Raw genomic sequence first — 22113 nt, 5'->3', positions numbered from 1 at the left:
TCAAAAGCTAAAGCTTCTGAGAAGCCCCAATAATTTGTGTCCAGCCATCTGAGTATGAATTCAGCTCCCAAGGAACTCTGTTTCAGAAGGAAACTCTTCCTGCTTACCATACTGTTAACATATAACTGTTCTAGTTTATGTATGATAAGTGGGTCTAATAATGTTGTTATTTGTAATTAAGCTCACTTTATGGACTGTGTGTCTGGAAAATTCCAGTTCATCTCTTGCTTCTCAAGAGTTTTATCGTGCTCTTCTCTTTCTGATAAGCTTCACTTAAGCTAAATAATGCTAAGGGAAGGCTTAGGGGATCTATAATTCTTATTGCTCATAGTTTTCTATATTTCTAAAGCTACCTTTAGTTAAAATTAACTTCACTTAAGATTAAAGAAGATAGATACTGTATGTCTGATCTATAAAATGATGTAATAACATTCCCTAAGTGCTTAATAGCTAGCTGCAAGAAGGTGTGGGGGGCTTGACCTTGACTGTCTGCCAGATAACCACCAAGCCATTCTCTCACTCTCCCTTTTCAATAGGATAGGTGAGAAAATAAGATGAAAAAGCTTGTGAGTTGAGATAATGACAGAGCTTGCTTAGCAATTACAGTCATGGGAAAAACAGTGTTGACTGAGGATTAATTTAATCTATTACCGATTAAAAATAGATTGAGAAAGTGAGAAGAAAAGACAAAATTAAACCCAACTTCCTTTGCTCCCTCCCACTTGTTCTTACCAGGCTCAGCTTCAGTAGCAGCTCTTCTGCCTCTCCCCTGAGATGCACAGGGGGATGGGAATTGGGGATGTGGTCAGTTCACAATCTTTCATCTCTGTTGCTCCTTTCTCCTCATTTGGTTTCCCTGCTCCATTGGGGTCCCTCCCAGAGGTACAGTTCCTCAAGAACAGCTCTGGCATGTGTCCCTGCCATGGGGTGTACTTCTCCAGGAACAGGTGGCTCCAGTGGGGGTCCCTCAGGGCCCCAGGTGAATGTGCTCCCACATTAACTCCTCTCCAGGGGCTACAGCTCCTGCCGGGAGCCTGCTCCTGTTTAGGATCTCTGTAGGTTCCAGTGTGGGTTTCTGCACCACTGTGGTCCTCCACAGGCAGGGGAATCTCTGTCCTGCAGAGAACACCTCCTCCCTGCCTTCTTCACTGACCTGCAGGGCTGCTTCTCTCATATTTTTTCCCTATACCTTCTCACAGCTGCTGCACAGCATTTTTCAGCCTTTCTTAAATAAGTTATCACAGAGGCACCCACCAGCATTGCTGCTGGGCTCAGTTTTGGCTGAGCTTTGGCAGGTCCATTGGAGCCTGCGGGAAGTGGCTGCATCTGATGTGGGGGTAGCTCCTGGTGTCTCCTCACAGAGGACAAACATCCTGCTATCAAAACCTTGGTATGTAAACCCTCTACAGAAGGATAGTCTGTTCTCCATGATGGTTTGAACAAGATGAGGAATATGTGGTTAAATTGCCAGAGGGAAGATAGACTTTAGCCGTCTTTGCGGTGGGGCCAGTGAAACAGAAGGGTTTCATGGGAAGGATATGAAATTTTGATTATAGGATGAGTTTAGAACAGACTGAAAAACCTCCTGTCAAAGTGATTGCATTACGCAGTAGGGTAGAGGAGAGGGTCCTTTGAGATCTCTTCTAATTCTGTGATCTTGTCAGGTTGAAAAAATTAGTTAATTGGTGTCAAATAAGGCAAATTTTTGCTGCAGGGGCAAAACCATGACCTGTGACTTTAGCTGACCGACTTATTACATTTGCTTATTTAGTATTTTGTTATAATTTCTCTGGAGGTTTTTTGCCCCTTCTTTCTTTCCTTAAAATAGGCTTTTGCCCTTTTGTTTCTTATCTGTAAGCTATTATCTGTTGGTCTGTCTGGAAGTTTTATAGTGCTGTCCATGTCCATTACTGTTCTAGTTTAGTTTTTATCGCATATTTCATAGCAATAGCTGTCTCTATCAGACTTCATAAAGTGTTTGGCTTTCTTTTGCTTTCTGGCTAAAACATTCTGCTTTGGGGTTTGCCCTTTAAAATGTAGAATATATTCATTTATGTTTTGTTTGTGCCATCAGCATGGCTCCTGTTAACAAGCAGACTGTTTTGGAGAGTGAGTATTTTCTGGTTATTGCATTTTTCCTCAGGTACAGACATCATACACTCAGATATTCAGTTCTGACCTCTTTCTTTTGCACTGTCTACACAGGCTGTTAATGAGCTTGAATATTGCATTAAAGGCTTGATGGCAATTCCCCAGAGAAGGGTAATCTGTGGATGGAGTAATAGCAAGTAAATATTAAAGCCTGTTCCCAAGATACTCAGCCTGTCAGCTTTGCAAAGTGGGGAAGGCATTTTGCTCTTTGTGCAGTGCTGTAATGGTAGAGGAGGGAGCACGATACTGCTGCCCATGTTCTGATGTGCCTTTGTGGAATCCCACATAAACCTCCAAGATGGCACAAACCAGATAGCACTAGCCATTACCTCTTTCCCTGCCCTTTCATCAACGAGTCCACCGAAAAAAAAAAAGTGTGTTGGGAGGGCTCCCAATCTGCACAAGCAGAAAACCAGGAGTGCTGAATGTGGCGTGGGAAATACCAGCCTGGCAGACAACACATAGCCTGTGTGAACCTTGGTTGGTGCAGTAGAGACCCAGCCCATGCCTAAGATTTTCAGGCACTGTGGTTATACCCGTGAACTCAGTAATACAAGGTCTCTTAACAGCTATATTTGTCTGAGAACTACTTTCACATTAAAAAGAATATCCAAGGCAATTAACTTTATTGCAATGCTGGATTAGAGACACTAAACTCCTCAAGGCCGGGAAATTTAGATAAACTATAAACTTTTCTAAAACACAGACAATTTTACCTCTCATTTCCTGCCCCTTTCATAAACACTCATAAAGGTTTCCCAATACATGATGATACAACCAAGATGATAATTTAGTTTAGAAAATGTCCTGGGTTTTAGAAAGCAAATAATATCATGTTGATGTTGCACAGTGTAAAACCACAGCTGGCTGTATTGGGGTAGAAGGTTAATTTGGAACATCTGTAATAAACTAGTGATTCCCCCCCCCCCGACCAGGAAGAGAAGGTTTTGCACTTTATATTTGTGTTTGTTTCAGTACTAGGGAATGAAACTGTGTTGCTGGGATAGGAAGAAAGAAAGACAGACAAGGAGGGAGGGAGGGAGGAAGGAATGCAGGAAGGAAGGCAGGAAGGCAGGAAGGGAGGAAGGCAGGAAGGAAGGCAGGAAGGAAGGAAGTTATTCTGAAAAACTCTCTCTGGTTTTGGGCAGATTGAGAATATCTTTCTCAATTTCAATCATGATTGGCAATTTTGTGGTGTTTGAAAAAAAAAAAACAACACACTAAAGGCTTCTGCCACTTGTTTTTTTTCTTTTAGAGGAAGCAGAATGTAACAGAATTTGACCTATAAAAAGTGAGATATTCCTACTCATTAGGCACTTCTGCTATTCCCAATCCCAAATGCAGCTTGCTAAGCTTGGTGTGTGCAGAAAATTCAAGAAAATCAGCATCAAAACCACAGAAGTGCTTTTAGCATAGTATCCAGCATTAACTTTCAGAAATGGTATTGAAAAGGCTGTCTGACAAAGATGTGAGCATTTGTAACTATCTGAGAAGGGGACACAGAGGCAGCTGCCTTAAATCCTGCTACCAACATCCTGCTATGATGTACTGAGCAGCCTCTCCAACTGAATTAAAACCACTAGAAGAAGTAGAACAGTTTAGTTTACATGGTGCCAGGCTGTTACTCAAACCCTTCACTGGAAACACCCAGAACAAACGCCAATAACGAGGGCAAGAATGGTGCACACTGTTGTGAGACTGAGCTTTTGACAGTGCATAAAACAACATTTTCTCTGTAAGCCTCATGGAAAAATAAGAAATGGAATCAGATCATGTCCTGACTACATGATGATTATTTAGACATGCCAGATATGACAAAAATATACATTCACTCATGCTACTTTTCTTATGTGCACTGCTTTTTTTTCAGGATGTAGTGATTCCACTTAGGATTCAGTAATGAAGTTTCAGTAAACACTATTGTAAATTGCAGTTTGTAAAATGTACAATTCTCATCTGACACAGACTAAAAATATTTAATTTGGATAGATAAATACCTCTTAATACCCAGAATTACAATGCTAGAAGATTGTGACTGTAGTCCCCTAATGAGCACTTTGAGAAAAGACAGTAAATGGAACAGGGTCTGACATCCAGTGTACACCTACACAGCTGCTCTACCACATGACATTTCTAAATGGACTTCCCTACAACATTATTTGACAAGTGATGAAAGCTGGGTTGTTAAATCTGACAGTATCTCAAGTCTGTATCTCCAGGACACTTTTCGTTAAAAGGCTCTCAGCTTTGGGTCTTCCTGAATGGAACACCTACTTCAAAAATTGCACTGGCACATTAAACAAGTCCACTTGTTTATCGTGTCCTATTTTCTAGAAGAAATCAAGGATTTAAAGACGTCTGCCTGAGACACCCAAAAGACGACCTGAATTCTCGGAAGGTGGATAAACAAGATAATTTATCACCTCCCCAAGAAGCACATAAATTAATATAAAATATAAATGTGTAGAATATGAATTTAATACTTTATATAATCTATGTTATATTTTTATAAAATATATATCATATTTTATATAATACACTATGTATGCATATATATGAATGTTATTACATTTTTAAAACCTTGAATTTCATTTAATTTGCATTTGCCAATGTAGCTCATTTGGGGTATGTATTTCAAAACAGTCATTTTTAAGTATGTGAGAATATGAAGTGGATATAATATTCATTGAATGAATGAATTCCCCCTCTTCCCTTTCCAAATTCCAATATGCCAATTACTTTAAAAAAAAAAAGTATTTATGATAATCTGTTCCTCTAAAATGCTTTAAAAACAATATTAACCTAATTTCCCCCTGAAATAGGTGTGTATGTTCATTTTCAGTAATACTTGATCCAGCCATTTAAGGAATGCCTGAAGTCCCCTGCTCTGAGGCACTGGTGTCTTACTCTGAGGACTTCAGATGTGACCAACTCAGCAGATCTGAGGGACTGTCCCATAAAATATAGCAGCAGTCCTTAGAGTGATGACAGAACCCATGGCCTACAAGGCCATATTCCTACCACTTGGCCATGATCAGGCACCCTATTGTGCTCTCTCCAGCTCTCTATATTGAGTTCTCTTTACATAGAATCATGGCATGGTTTGGGTTGGAAGTGACCTTAATGTTCATCTAGTTCCAGCTCCTCTGCTATGGGCAGGGATACCTTTCACTAGATTGGGTTGCTCAAAGCCCCATCCAACCTGGCCTTGAACACTTCCAGGGATGGGGTATCCACAACTTCTCTGGGCAACCTATGCCAGTACTTCACCAGCCTCACAGTAGAGAACTTCTTCTTTATATCTAACCTAAATCTACCCTCTTTCATGTATCATATTGAGGAGGAAGAGTAGAAAATAACTATCCAAAATAATCTAGTTCAGTATTTAGGAGACTCTAAAAAAGATGGAAAGAGACAGACTTGGACATAAAACTAGCTGATACTATCTTATGCCCAATATTTTACACCTTTAAAACCCTGCTTAGTTTCTACAAATGCTTTAATGTTTGTTGTACACAGATTCCCTAAATATCTCCTTCTGGACAGATGAAGAGCCACCTTCATTTTGACAGTGTATGCGTGTCTGTCCACTTGCTGGGCAGACTCACAAGCTAGACATTTCTGTGGCCATCTATCTCAGTCACAGGGATTAAACTCTTGTTTCAGCCCATGCCTGCCAGATAAAATACTATATGAAACAGCAGCAGTGCCTTCTTTTCCCTGAAAGCCACCTAAAGTACTCATCCTTCCTCTACTGCCAGCGTAAGCACATATTATGCCTCTCCTTGGAGAGTTTCCTGATCATCATGAATGGTTTATGGGAGACCAGATTATTCCTTCTGTTTCTCATGGAGTCCCTTCACTGCACTCAAGAGACCAAGTGATGAAGGACTAAACTCAGTATTCAGTAGCTATAGCACTAACTAAGGGGACAAAGACACATTTTCCAGTTTCTATGTCAGTAAATGGTTAAATTTAAATATTTCAATGTTCAGCATCGCAGCCCCTAAAATGTCACAATAAATTACCTACCAGACTATGGGAGAGGTGTACAAATGTTACAGCAAATAGCAGAATTGATCTATACCTTTTCTTTTTCAGAAATAATCTGCAAACACACTTTGATCTCTGCAAAAATGTTTCCCATGTTGAAAGCATATTACATGGGTAGTGTGAATGGACAGGCTCTGATTGTCAAAGTCTTGGATATAAATGAACACACCTAAATATCTGACTTCTAAACAAGTCTTGCAAAATGATTTGTAAAAATATGACAGGCTCACCTGCAATTTCCAATCCAAAGCACATTGAAACTTCAAGGTGGATAAAATCTGGGTCTGAAAATATGTCCCACCCTGGTCCATCTCTGCCTGGAAAGGAAATGTGAAATACTTTGTCATAGCGTTATGTAAGTACATACCTAAAGATAAGGACAAAGGCTGTTGCTTTAGGCTGCTGCTTAGTGCCGTGTTCATGTCTGTGCAGCAGAGACCCAAGAAAGTGAGAGTTTTGATGTCTTTCTGTAATAAGCTTTCACATGGTATTAGATGTTTCCTGTGAATGCGTTATTTGACAAGTTAGAATAAAAAGTTCCATATATACACTTTTTCTTTTGAATAAATTATTTGTGTTTGAAATTACATGAAACCTCTCTGCTTCTGTTCCTGAGATGAGAGGCAGGACTGGACTTGATTTACTGGAGAGCAAGCCAGAGTTTTTGTGGTTCATAAATTAGTATCATCAAACAAACATAAAACATCAAAAGCACTCAACGTGAATGAATTTAATGTAGCTTTACTGTGGTTTATGAGTGAAGTCTGTTACAGATGCTCTTCTCTGTCTCAGCTCTTCCTATAGGAAAGAGATTTGTCCCTTATTGTTCTCTTTATGAAAACTGTGAGTTTATTAACAGTTTATGTAAATTTAATATAAATTCAGTAAGAGAAACTGCTCAAGACTGAATTCAAAAACAACTAATCAAACTGGCTTTCCAGTGATGGGATTTATTCCTTAGATCTTAAAGGAGAAACTGTGTGTAAGTAAAGAGTAGAAAAGAAAAATGGGGACCTTCTTTGAAAGGCAAGGCTAAAAGGAGTCCTCTGTGTGCAGAAGATCTAGGGCTCTGTTAAACCATGTCATGACCTGTATTTGAAGAGTGTATGAAAAGGTTGGAGAAAATGATCTGTCCCCTCTATTCTGCATTTGTGAGACAACCTCTGGAGTACTTCATCCAGTACATCCAGTACATCCCCAGTACAATATGGATGTGGACATAATGGAGCAGAGCAAGATCTGCAGAGGGTTTGTAAGATACCTGAGGGACTGGAGCATGGGGTTTATGAGAATATACTGAGACCTGGGATTACTCAGCCTGGAGAAGAGAAGGTGAAGGGGTCTTAGTGCTGTCTACAACTACTCATGGAAAAACAATGTCTTTCTGTTTAAACCTCATCATCTTGCTTTATGGAAGACTTTTTCAAATGGAGTGAAAAGCATTTTTCATTGCACAAAAGATTACAAACAGGATTTTTTTCCACCAACTCAAGCCTAACCTTGCAAAATTTTCAGTAAAGCAGGTGAAGTTTTCCTTCTTAGATTAGAACAAAAGACAAACCTTGGAGTCGGACACCTGCCACAGCAAAATAATTTCTGTCCCTCTTGAAGATATCTTTATACTTATTCAGTGTCTGATTTGATAGCTGATTTCTTTTATTATATGGTCATTGTATCCGGTTTTATTAGACCATAGTTTATTTGACTTGATAGGTAGTACGTATTGGTCCATAAAAGATGGATCAGTTTGGACAGGTGCCATGGCTTGGAGCTCAGCCAAAAACATTGATACTTCTGTGACATGTTCTGTGAGATGTTCACTTTGGATAAGGATGTACCATTCCCCTTAGCAAGCGGCCTCATGGTTTAATAAATACAGGATATATTTACAGTATGTAACCAAACATACTTTTTCTCAAATTCTGCATTTTGGAGCCCCAAAGTGCCTTTCTCACTACCTTCAGTTTAGGTTTACTATCACAAGTAAAGTATGTAGCATCTATTAAGAATTATTGCACTGTTCTTGCTCATGTCACTGTGCCATGTTTATTTGTGAGCTCTTTAGGAAAAACTTTCACCTACTCAAATCTCAGATGATCTACTCTCTTTCTTGATACAAACTGTTGGTTTTTTTTTTTCATTATTGATAGAGTTAAAGCAAAAAAAAGTTTTGGACTATCACTTGTAAGGCTGTACTTGCTGTATAATATCCCCTTTAGGCTTTGTTTTCAAGAGTGATGTATATTAATTGGTGAAAGTACAGAGGAAAATTAAAAGAGGTCAAGAAAAGCCCGTGAGGTCTAGAGAGCGTCAGGTGTGTAGAAAGACTGAAACATTAGGGGTGGTTGAGCTATGGGAAAGAGGAGGGATAAAGGAGAAATGATAGCAGTCTTTATATCTCTGAATGTTTGCTGCAAAAAAGAAGGCAACAAAGTGTCATCCATATCAACAGAGGGTGAGAGGAAAGCAGTAACTTTAAATAACAAAAAAAAATAGGAAAACTTAAAAGTTAGGTATTAGGAAAGGCTTTCTAACAAATAATGTAGTTAAAATTGAAATAGGTTGCCTAAGGAGTTTGCAGATCTCCACCACATGACCTGATCACTGAATGTTTTTAAACCCATCTCAAGAAAACACTGAATTCTGGCCCAGTGTGGGGAAATTACCTGAAGGGTCTCTTCAGGTTCTAGTTAGTCTTCTTTGTCTCTAAAAACTCCAGTAGTCACAGGTACAACCTTTGTTCCCCATAAAATATGTTTCTGGGACACTTGAACTGCAGCTTTTTGCTGCCACTGCAGATGGGTCTGGCTCAAATGCTGACTAGTAGCTATGGCTCCTTTTTTGTGAAGGGTGAAAACCTGTTTAGAGATACCTGTGAATGTTTTGCCTCTCAAACAGAGGAATTATTTTAAGGACACTGTTTTAAAGTATTCTGTTTGAATAGTATAAATAATAGAGCCTGTGGGAGGACTGCATCCTACAGGCCAGCCCTCTATCTGTTAGGTCTGTTAGGTTTTGTTTCTTCTTCACTGTAAGCTGCAGTTTGGGCCCAAGCTGTGTAATTCTAAGATAGAGCCTCTCCTTCCCTCACAAAGCAGAAGAACCTGGGACAGTCGTAGGATCATCAAAGAGCAGCTTCCTTTGGAATACAAGAACTTTGACATGTAAGTATGGTAAGATGACACTGAATCACAGTCTCTGGAGCTGACTCCTTGCTCAGTAAACTCACTTTCTCTGTATACCTCAAATGTTACCTGCTTTAACAATGACTGACATTAATCATGATGGCAGTTCTGTGTTATTCCTATTGCGAGTAGACAGCTAAGCCATTATTTGTGGATGTTTATCTAGACAGGGTTTTTCACCGGACTTCCTTACTACTGGTGGATACATACTCTTGACAGCATTAAATCACTGAGTCCAGCTGTTAACCTGGCACCGCCAAGTCCATCACTAAACCACGTCCCTAAGTGCCACATCTACATGTCTTTTAAATACCTCTATGGATGGTGACTCCACCACTTCCCTAGGCAAACTGTTACAATGTCTGACCACCCTTTCAGTGAAGAAACAGTAAAAGAGAATATCATAATGAGCTCTGGGAAGAAGCCTACCATGGAGAGGCCTTGAGATAACAGAATTTCTCCTGTGAGCTCTGGTCTGTAAACAAAAAACTAATAGTGGAATGGGTAGAGTAGCAAAATGTATTTTAAGATATTAAACAGTAAGTACTGTTATTGCTATAGTTGATAAAATAGGAATAAACTAAAACAACAAGGAATTATAAGCTAAACCATAATTATGTCTCTGAATTCTAGCATGTGAACCCCTTCTATGATATTTTTAGATTCACAAATGTGCTGATTTTGGCTGAGGTAGAGTTACTTTTCTTCACAGTGGCCAGTATGGGGGTATGTTTTGTTTTTGTGCTAAACACAGGGTTGATAATATAAAGCTGGTTTTGTTATTGCTGAAGCAGCATTTGCACAGAGCCAAGGCCTCTTCTGCTTTTTGGTATGCTGGTGAGGCAGTTGGGGGTGCATGGGAGGTTGGGAGGAGACACAGCCAGGACTGCTGACCCCAGCTGACCAAAGGGATATTTCAGACCATATGACATCATGCTCAGAATATAAAGTGGGAAGAAGAAGAAGGAAGGGGGAAATGTTTGGATTGACAGCGTTTGTCTTCCCCAAGTATCTGTTATGTGTGATGGGGCCCTGATTTCCTGGAAATGGTTGTTTTACTTTGTGTGCAGGTGCAGATTTTGCTTTCCCTATTAAACTGTCTATCTCAACCCATGAGTTTTCCAGTTTTTACCCTCCCAATTCTCTACCCACTTCTGTTGGTGGAGGAGTGAGCGAGTGGCTGCATGGGGCTCGGTGTCTGGCTGGGCTTAAGCCACAATAACAAAATGTTTGCAATGAGTTGGGGCACTTCAGCCAAAACCAGTCAAAGTCTAATTGTTCATGGAAAATTCAGTATATTATTAAAGAAAAACAGAAAGACAACAAAAAAGGAGAATAAAATAAGTTAATATTGTTATAAATTAGAAAGCTGTAACATATGCCACTGGAGAAGGAGTTTGTTATCTGTTGGAGACATTGCTCTCCATAGGATAATAGAATGGTTTGGATTGGAAGTGACCTTAATGTTCATCTAATTCCAATCCCCCTGGCATGGGCAGGGACACCTTCCACTAGACCAGGTTGCTCAGGGCCACATCCAACCTGGCCTTGAACACTTTCAGGGATGGGACATCCATAACTTCTATAAGAACCTGTGCCAATGCCTCACCAGCTTCTTAATGAAAAACTGTTGTCTCACAAGATCCAATAATTCTTGATGCAGTACCTTACACAAGCTTCAAAGATGCAAAGAGTAGCATAGCTCTGCCAAGTGGAAGTAGATAAAGGGAACATGTTCCTTCTTTCAGACCCTTTGCTGTAATTTAGTATTCCCAAAATGATCCACCAGTATATAATCTCAGAAACTATGTTTCTCCTGATGTCCTTTTTCTCTTTCTTCAACTGGCATGAATACAGTTGCCATGAATTTTTCTTGGGAAGACAAAAATATTACCTCATAATCTATCTGAAATCTTGCAAAGTCAGCTTATGAGGAAGGTGCAAAACAGGAAGACTGAACAGCAGCATCTCTTTGTACAGACCAGATGGAGAGAGTAGTGACATGGGATGTTGCTGTCACTTGGATACTGTGGCTGGCAGCAACTGGAAAAGTGTGACTTAGATAAGTTTTCTTTGTTCAGTGCCTTTAGAAAGATTTGGTTTTTCCGGATTCATCCCTGTTCTATTTTAAGGAGGATTCTTGTCATTCCATCCCAAGAATGTATTATGTGTTGTACTGTCTGTTCAGCATTCATTACTTTACATCCAATACAAGGCAGAAAACAACAAACCAATTTCTTCCATTCATTTTTCACTTTTTTAGCCCAAGGGTCAGCTTTAGCATTCAGGGAACAATATGCTTTGTGACCTAAAATCCTGGGGACAGCAAACAAAGCGTAATCTTTGCTGATCATATAAGTAGCTTGCTTTTTCAACAAGGAAGAGACTATTAGCTTTGCTTACACCCATTGTGAATTCCATCATGGGATCTTCTACTTCTCTATCATCTCCCTTGAATGAGTTCATGGTCTTTTAATTAAAGTGAATGAAGTTGAGCATGACAAGCATTGGCAAGTGGGAGGAAGGAATAAAATTATGTCTGCTTGTGTAAGCAAGTTATTTTATATTATTTACACATAACACCACTGAAGTGTTTCACTTGTAAAATGCAGTGGGAGGTACTGATGTGTCAGGAATACTAATTGGTTCTCCAACAAACCGAGGCATTTGTCACAGTTACATTTGCATATTAGATAGCCACTTTTTCTGGGGTTTTATTTTCATTTTTAAACCTACAAAAAAAAGTTACAACTGTTTCTGATTGCTTCTAAAATCTTTACAGTGCACAGACCATGACACCCTCGCCCCTGATGCAGCACTGGCAGTGACAGAGAACATTCCTCTTCCTGCCTCTCCCTGCTCTCAAGCACCTTTGGTCTGCCCAATGGAAGGCTCTGCACAGAGGTCCCTGGCTGTTATTTTCCTTTCTCTGTGTATGTCTGAGATAGGAATGCTGAACACCACCTTAATCATGACAAGTCAGGAGAGAAGCAGCATCTGAAAATAGCTGCCACACAACCCAGAATAATTACTGCTCCTAAGTCAGACAGATTTTGCCTTCAGATGGGAAGAACATACCGAACTGTCTCTATCTGCAGATGTTTTTCAGGTGGGTTAATAGGATTTGGACCTTTCTACTTCATTTGCCACTCAGTGCCAGATATATTGATGTTCTTTGTGATGTGGGAACAACCCAGATGAGGACTAGACTGCAAGGTTTTCTGTTTTATCAAAGGTATATGGGGCTGCCTTATACTTTGGAAGGGTGCAAACTATTAGAAATTGTGGAAAAAAATAATGTGTAGGCGAAAAACCATTTTAAAGTATTTTGACAGGTTCAAATTCAAGAAAAGTTTCTTGAAATTTATTAGCTTGTGGAATACTGTCTCAAAGGAGTGTGATACACATAATACGATACTGAGCATTGTCCTATGGAGTGTCCTAATGAGATAATCCTGTCTTCTGGTTTTCAGTGTCACTGTCTTTGTGAAATGTTTCAAGATATGTAGAAGAAAAAACCTATGCGGATGCTGTAAAGGTGCACATAATATTTCACAATATTTAAAAGGAAAATTATTTTAAGACACAATATGCAAGACATAAGGAGTGAATTTGGCTCCCTAGGTGTCTTCTTCTCCCTGTAGTTTTAATTTTTGTTTGTATTAAATTATCTAAAGATAAAAGAATCTGCGTGTTTGATGTAGCACTTTTGTGTTTCAGTGTTTGGAGAACTGAAAACTCATTATTTTTTCACAATTGTATTTTCTAATGTGAAAGTCCCAGAACCTGTAAATAATTTACACTCCTATTGAAGTTTCTTTATCGGCTTCAGCAATATTCAAACAGAGATCAGAAGCAAGATGAATGTTCTCGTGATACCCTTTGACTGTAAGGTAACGTGCCAGAATGTTTGAAATGTGATGGGAACATTTCAATGGTTCAAAGCAAAGTGCAATGTAGCAATGTTCACATTTCAGTCATTATGTTACCTCCCTGCATTTAAAAGTTCCTTGCATCTTTTAAAGAAGGGAACTCAATTTCACAAGTGCTGACACGTTAAACATACGCTACATTGCTCTGAAAGATGTCTTCATTAGCTTTGCCTCACTGGTGAGCAAAATTAAATGGCTGATGATGACCCAAATTCAGCTCACTTTTGAATACCATGGACAAACTTACATTGTATTAGAAAACCAGCAAGTGACAGAAACACTGAAATTCAATTTGAGTATTTCGTGAGCTCAGTCTTCCAGGGAAAAGGAGAAAAAAGGGTTGATCTGTATAAAATGAACAGGGATTTTTTCCTATTCCCTCGCCTCAAGTCATACAAATAAGAAAACAACCAACCAACCAAACAAGCTGCCAGAAGGCAATCACATTTTATTTGGTAATTTTCAAAATTTCACTTCCTGATGCAATTTTAAGGACCTCTTCTTCTTTAACATAGTTTTTTTATTGTGCATTAGTGTAGTGAAATTTCACTGCCTTATCCTCCTGATTCCTTTTCCCTACAGACCTATTGCATTCCCTAGAGCCCTCCTACAGACTCCTGAACTTGGTGAAACCTGATTTTCTGATGTTTGTGGTCTTCATTCGGCATTTTTACATTTTCCATTCCTTAGAAGATTTAGCACCATTCCTTCAACCCAGCAATAGGGCAGGGAGCTGTCTGGCAGTATGCCCTATCTGCACTCCAAATGTTCACTTTAGCACTTCCACGCTTTAAAGCTTACATCCCTTAGAAGACTGGGTTACCTTTTGGGATATGCCAGTTGTTATGTCACAATCTCTGCAGTTCTTCAACTGCAGTTTTCATCCAAACTGTACTGAATTCTATCAGTTCTTCTTCACCAGTCAGACACAAGTCTAAAACAAATGCTCCGAGAAAGGTTTCTGAAATGGAAATTTTTATTTAACGTGGTCCATAGCTTCCTATAACGTTTTCCCCTTTTATATTTGAATATAATTTGAATTTATTTGAAAATCCACTCCTTTCTCCCATTACCACTATTTTCTCTCATATTAGTTACTTCTATTAGTCGCTAAAAATACTTCAGTTACCATCTCCTTTCATAGCACATTCATGGCAGATCCTAGCATGGCATAGCTCCTGATTTTTCTTTTTCCAAGCCAGTGCTGTCTCAACATTTTTGTCTCTGCCCATGGGATATTACCATTTTTCCTTTATTGTTTGCCTCTAAAATACTCTAGAGAGAATTAAATCCATTCCCTATTATTTTGTACAGCGGGGAAATAATTTTTGTGTTTCAATACTAAAACCAAAGAACTCCTGAGGTCTGAGTTCTGCTATGAGCTTGCAGCTTTGCCTTTGGTCAGTATTTCAGAAGGTGTCTACATCATGGAGTGGGCTTGGAGATCTCAGAAGCAATCTGATATAACCGTACAATACAGCACAGAGCACAGCAAAGGGCTGTGTTGGCATGGCCATTCTGCACTGGAACTTCCACAGGCTTCTTCTTGAGATACTTTTCAGCTGATAAGCCTGAACCATTGAGTGCCCACCAACACTTCTGGTTTTGGATGGGCTTGTGGGGAGCACCAGCACCTATGTTGTAGATATACTCATGACTTCTGTGTCCCCATTTGTTTTTCCATTATAGCCTAAAAGTATTTGTAAAGCATGTTGAATGAATGCTCAATTAACATTTGTGCTGTGCTTTTATGAGTAGGGGCTTATTTTATGAACCCCCTGCCTCAGATAATTACCCTACTTTTTCTTCTCTGCCCTTTCTGCCCCTTTTAGAGGGCTATTGAGACACCTGATTATATATTTAACAGCTTTTTCTCTGATGTGTGAAATAGGATGAAGAATGAAACCAGTTCAAAGAATACTGGCTCTTTCAAGTGTGTTTGAGGAAAATGAGAATGTAATATGCTGTCCTGCTCTTTCAGAGACCAGCACAGCCAGCTCTTCACAGGCAGGACTCATGGGTATTGGGAACAATATAGTAGGACAATATATATAGACCACAGATTGGGAGAAAATATAGTATTAACAACAGTTGTGGCATTTATGATTGAAAATGCCCGTTTGTGTTTTCCACTTTTGGGGGAGGGGGAAGGTGGGAAGGTTTGAGTAGCAGCCCAGCTCTTCTAGGAGGTATGCCAGAGGATGAAGTCCTTTTTAGCAAGAAGGAACTGGTCCACCAGGGCTGGTAAATAACAATTGTCCCCCATTCAAGGCAGAGGACTGATGTAGATAATTTCTTAAGCTTCTGTGCAGTGCTATCTTCTTCTGGATATTTGATTATCTTATAAAATGAGAGTCTACACATGTTAATTGTTTCACAGGAGCATCCCTTTTGCAAAAGAATTCCCCTGAGAACTCTGACTGGGTCCATAAAATTCTCCTTCTCAAGGCTGTATGCCCCCTTTTCAATACTTTTAATTAATATCTTGGTAATTATGTCATGGGGTATGGTTCTTAAATGTGTGCTGACATTTCAGACTCAGAACTGAATTCACATTGTGGTTGCTGATTATATTGTTTCAAAGTGTGTCCAGAGTGTGTCAATGTCAAGAAATCAAATGTGCTGTGACAGGAGACACACTGCAGAGCTCATTGCTCATCTCAAACAGATCATCTGATCTCAGGACAGGTGAAAATTCTGTCTGAATGTAGTAAAGAAAGGAGTGCTTATTTCCATTAGAAATGTTTTAGACTGTTAGAAGCTTTTTCATGGACATTTAAATCTTGGTGATAAACAGAACTGGTGGAGACAGCTTTTCCTTCAGGACTAGAGGAGGCTACTACAGGCAAAATCCCCCACGAACTGGGAATTCTAGCCTTACTGGCAGCAATCTTTTATTCATTCCTTTGTATCAGCTAATGCAATCTTGGGGTGGGAATGAATGTTTTCAAAAGCCAAGACAATTCTCTTCCTGGGTTTTTAATAATGTATGAGGGTGCAGCATGTTCTATTTTGCCTTCCTCTCAAAATAGTGCCTCTTAAATTAGTGCCAATTGCCAGATCCACCATGAATCTTTCTGTCATCTAACATGATATAAACTGATCTGGAGCCACTACCTGAACAGGCAATCTCTAAGACAAATTGTTATGTAGCAAAATACTTACAGGACTGTAATTGGGAAGAAAGGCTACATTATATATCTCTTATTCTAATCTACCCATCACAGCAATAAGGGGCAGCACCAGGGATACAAGAGATACTTTGATGCCTATGATGTATGTGTATCTCCACTGAGGGAAGGTAACTCCCTACCAATTACCTTCCTACTTCTTTCACCTCTCTGTCAGCTCTTCTCTACTAGCTTCTTTCAGAGCTAGGAGTGCCCAGTGCAGGCCAAGCTGCAAACACAGACAGCAACCTCATCCTCCCTGTGGGAAGAGCCAACAGTGTGCTCAGGGGGTGTGCCAAGCAGATGAAGCTAGTTTGAGGAGCCAGATTTGTCAGGCTGCTTTTGCTGCCATTTCAGTTGCATTTTCAACTCTGATTTATGAAAGAAAAAAATGTCAATTTCTTTAATACTTGTAGCAGCCAAGGAGCTGGCTGGGGCTCCCTGGAGAGTGATGACTCCTACAAGGCTGAATACTCATCCTTTCCTTGGTAGAGACCAGTATTGAAGTAGAAGGCAATGTTTTCTCTTGTATCTGCATTCAGGTACTTCTACATTTGTCCCTTGTGTCATTGCAATTTGGATTGTTTGCTTGTAAAGTTGCAGTGCCAGCAGTATAAGGAGAAGCTTCTTGAACTTCAGAAGCATTCTTGCCCATTAGAATTAAATTCTACATTAAGATAATGGCCTGAAATGTTAAGAATTTGAGCACTGTTACAGCTTATCTATGTGATAATTATACTGTTTTCAAAAGAATTTTAAATCTAAAACTCTTTTGTGAAGAATATTTTGCCCACTGGTGGTTTGAGGGTAACATCTGACTATTATTATTATTCTGTGAGCAACTCTGGGGAACTCAGGAGTCACACAGAAAGTTACAAACTTAATTTGCCTTTAAATTACTTGGCATTAAGTAAATTTGTGATGTGTGTGACTCCTTCAGTATGTAACAGCTGCTGATCGTGGAAGTTTATAGGGATCAAAAGGGATGTAATTCACACCAAATTTATTGGGCAATGTTGCTCCTTCTTGTGATTACTGTAACATATTGTAAGGTCAACAGGGATGCTGCAGCCTTGACTTAAAATCATGTTTTTGTTTGTCAGGCAGTAGAAATTGGTAGGTGTAGATCTGACCTCCAGGCTTCCATTGCTGAAATATGTTGATGTGTAAGTTTGCAAAGATTAAAGTGTAAACCTAAACATTTGTTATTGTAATGTTATTTACTCCTGTAAAGGAAGGGAAAGTATGAATTTACAGTGCACTAGATATGGATATCTGGCTGAACAGATAACTACTGCAGTGCCTGAGCCTTCTCCTTCAGTAATTTTTATGCTTCTTTGCCCAACACTACCTAACATAAAGGCCAACTTTCTTACCAGTGGAGCATGGGCTCCAGACTGCTCTCCTTGCACAGGAGTGCCTGGAACACTGGCCTACAGGCACAGTTCTTTCTCTCTGATGTAGTGACTTACAGAGTGAAGGCAGAGACATCTGCCTTCAATGTGGTTTGAGGAGCAAGTCTTCTTCCCAATGCCAGCCTTTTGTAGAAGAAATACCTCCAGGGAACCAGGACCTGCTTGGTCTGTCTTGGGCTTGGAACGATCAATGAACTGAAGTTTCCCTCTTCTGGTTTCATCCTTTGTCCTATTATTTTAAACAGTGAGCCCCTTTCAATGTATTCTAAAGAGCAACAATATTTGCCCAACTTTGTGAAAGAAAAGCTGTGGCTGCTCTCTCTTGGGTGAGGGGGCTGGGTCTGGAGCCAGGAGAGGTGAAGTATCAACCTGCAACATGGACTGAAGCACCTGTGCTTTGAAAAGGCGTATTTGTTTAAGCAAACATATGTGTTTATTAATGCCCAGTTCACACCATCTCCGTTCCCAGTTTGACAGTGACTCTCTGAGCAACTGTCCCAGTGCTGCCCAGGGGACCTGTGAAGCAACTTGGGGCATTTAGATTCCACTATGTGAAATTGGCTGCTTGAAATTTAAGCGCCGTGTTAAGTTGCAGGTATCAACATTTTTTGTTGAAAGACAAAGTGCAAAGAAAATCAACATTCAGTTCCTGAATGAATGAACGAACATAAAGAAAGAAGTCAAATGCTTCTGAGTGAATTCCACTTTGGTAATTCAGTCCAGCCAGACTTCACTTGAAAAATTCAACATTCTTGGCCTCCTTTATGATATGCTTAGCAGCAAGAGTCTGTCAGAAAATGAACTCTGTCTTCAGACTGGATACCACATGTCACTGTGGCTGATTCTTCATTAAGGGAATTAATTGCCTTGTGTGACCACAACCTGCTGCAATGAGGCAACAGTAGGTTTAAAACGGGCTCAAAGGGAATAGCATTTAAGTATATTAAAATGCAACAGGGAACCAACATTACTATCTCTCCTCAAAGTGGGAACTTAGTCTCCCTTTCTATAAATGTAAGATTTAAATGTGATATCAGTGATACAAAGCTAAAAATTGGTTCTGTATTGCCTAAGGTATCTAAGTACAACATATGGTAAGTGGGGCTGTACAGATATGAACCCATTTAAAATCCTTTTTAGCAGCAAGACTCAATTGTCATATTTTGTTAGGTCTGTTTTGTTAAGCAAAGGCAGAGCTTATGTGCACATGCAGTGCAAGAAAGGATTTCCTACTATGCCCCAGGAAAACTGACAAACCAAACTATTCTCTAATTGAGTTGTGTACCACTGTACTGAAAAATGTGGTCTTTTTAGCAAACAGCTTTAAAGCTAATTAAAGAGCATCTTTGCTCATTTTTAAGAATAATGTTATGCAACCGTGTTTGCAGTTTTATCTGGGTGCTACGATGTCTGTCTACACAAATAGCAAATCATGACATAATCTTTTTAAGTGGTCTAGATATTTTGATGAGAAAGCCAGACATAAGGCTGGCAGGACAGCTATCAGATCTCAATTCAAAGTATGCATCATCATTACTGGAAGACAGAAGCCTGTCTGAAATACTCATTTTATGGAAGAACTTACAGAGCTATTATAAAGCAATTTATACTCAAAATGTATTTTTGGGGAAGAGTAAGAAGCAAACTTTTATATTTGTAGTATCATAATGACAGATTGGAGAGTGGTGGCAAATGGAATTAAATTCACCTGATGGCCGGTCACAAGTGGTGTTCCCCAGGGCTCAGTATTGGGGTCAGTCCTGTTTAATATCTTTATAGATGATCTGGATGAGGGGATCAAGTATTCAGTCAGTTTGCACTCACCAAGTTGGGTGAGAGCATTGATCTGCTGTGGGGTAGGAAAACTCTGCAGAGGGATCTGGACAGGCTGGACTGATGAGTCGAGGCCAACAGTATGAGGTTCAACAAGACAGTGCTGGGTCCTGCACTTGGGTCACAACAACCCCTTGCAGGTGTTGGGGCAGAGTGGCTGGAAAGCAGCCCAGTGGAAAAGGACGCTGGAGGTGCTGGTTGACAGCAGCTGAACATGAGCCATCAGTGTGCCCAAGAAGGCCAATGGCATCCTGGCCTGGATCAGAAATAGTGTGGCCAGCAGGACCAGGGCCATGATCATTGCTCTGTACTTGGCACTGGTGAGACCAGACCTGAAATCCTGTGCCCAGCTCTGGGCCCCTCCCTACAAGAAAGACATTGAGGTGCTGGAGTGTGTTCAGAGAAGGGCAACAGAGCTGGTGAAGGGCTGGAGCCTTATAAGGAGCAGCTGAGGGATCTGGGGGTGTTTAGCCTGGAGAAGAGAAGGCTCAGGGGGTCCTTATCGCTCTCTATGACTATGTGAAAGGAGGTTGTAGCCAGGTGGGGAATGGTCTCTTCTGACAAGTAACAAGCAAGAGGATGAGAGGAAATGGCTTCAAGTTGCATCGGGAAAAGTTTAGATTGGATGTTAGGAAAAATTTCTTCCCTGAAAGGGTGGTCAGGCATTGGAACAGTCTGCCCAGGGAAGCGATAAAATCACCATCCCCAGAACTGTTCAAAAAGCGTGTGGTTGTGGCACTTGGGGACATGTGGTAACAGTTGGACTTGATGATCTTAGAGGTCTTTTGAAACCTTAATGATTTATGATTCTATGAACACAAATAATTTTGTTTTCCTCAGAAATTATTTGCAGCTTGAACAATACAAAACTAAGCTGTTCCACAAACAAGACAGTGAACTAGAGGAAAAGTAAAAGTGAAAACTGAAGAGTGATTTTTTTTCCCTTTGTCAGGTTTAAGAAATATGAATGATAAATTAATAGCTTGGAGATTGAGGACATTGTACTGGTTAAGAAATGCTGTTCCAATGAACTTAACACTCCTCCAAGTAGGGAAGCGTGTTAGAAACCTCTACCAGGTAAAGGGGCAATTTCTCTACAATTATTTCTACAGGAACTGCTTTTGACTGGCACTATCCTCCAAGATAACTTAGCCAAATTCCTAAATGAGATCAAGAATAGGAAGTCATATTTAGTGGCATCTAAAGGAACCTGTGGATGGTCATATTTACCTCACATAAGCACGACAGCTGGCATATGCAATAGTTCTTCCATTATTCCCTTACCATCTACACCTTAAATCAAACTTGCAGAGTGCTTAGCAAATATAGTAGTTTTCTACATTACTGATAAATTTACAGCATCTCCAAAATTTAATGATGACTACTATTTTCCACTGTCACTGTATACAGTGAACACCTCTTCTCTAGACTAGTAGGAATTTATATACATAGACATCAGGCAGCAATTTTTCATATTACTGAAACCTCATAAACAAAGATGGAACAAAGTTATATATTTTTGTCATAGAAACGGAATGTAGCCAAGCTCATTGTCCCCTGTATCGAACAATGCTTCTGCTAAATCAATTTTTTTATAGAGAAAGATTTGTTCCAGTGGTCAGTATGGAAATAAAGAATTTGAAACTTGAGCAGTTCACATTTATTTTTCCCCAATAATTGGTCTGCAGAGTATTCCTGAAGGGAGCAATTACATGATACAAATATGAGAAAATCAATTTTTGAGATACCAAGGATAAAAAGAATTTTTTCCAGAATTACATGAATTGACCAAGAAAAATGCTGCTCTATTTCTCAGTGGAAAGGCAAAATTAATAAAATTTGATGCCAAGAAAGCCAAAGTGATGATGTGCCATCACTCAGTAAAACAAGAAAGTGTCTTGTATTGTTACCAGTGATAACGAAGATCTCACCCAGGACATCATTAGGTAGCTGAACTTGCTGAATATCACAATAAAATTTTTGGAAACCTGACTGAAAAATCTTGTTACCATCAGCAATCCTCCTTGAGCACTTTCAGGGGTTGGACAAGATACCACAAGACTGGAAAAACACAAAGAGCAGTTCTCAGAAGCCAAGTGGTTGCCCCAGAGAAAATAATTTCTTCTTCATATTCCTGGTGGACAGAGACTTAGAAAATGGCCAGGGGAATATATCTTTGCACTAGGAGGAATGAAAGATTCCTCACTGGACACTTTAAAGAAGACTTTGGGTAAAGATAAACTCCTTCTTTGGAGGGTCACTGGTTTTTTAAGCAGATGCATGAGCTAGATTATTTCCTGAGGTCCTTTCCAGCTCTTTCTCTACAATTCTCATGCTTCATAGAATTAAACAAGTACAAAAGTCACTGTGGTTT

The sequence above is a fragment of the Myiozetetes cayanensis genome, unplaced genomic scaffold (assembly GCF_022539395.1).
Source record: "Myiozetetes cayanensis isolate MyiCay16 unplaced genomic scaffold, myiCay2020 scf6-25, whole genome shotgun sequence".
Taxonomy (NCBI): Eukaryota; Metazoa; Chordata; class Aves; order Passeriformes; family Tyrannidae; genus Myiozetetes; species Myiozetetes cayanensis.
Note: the sequence above shows the minus strand (reverse complement) of the source record.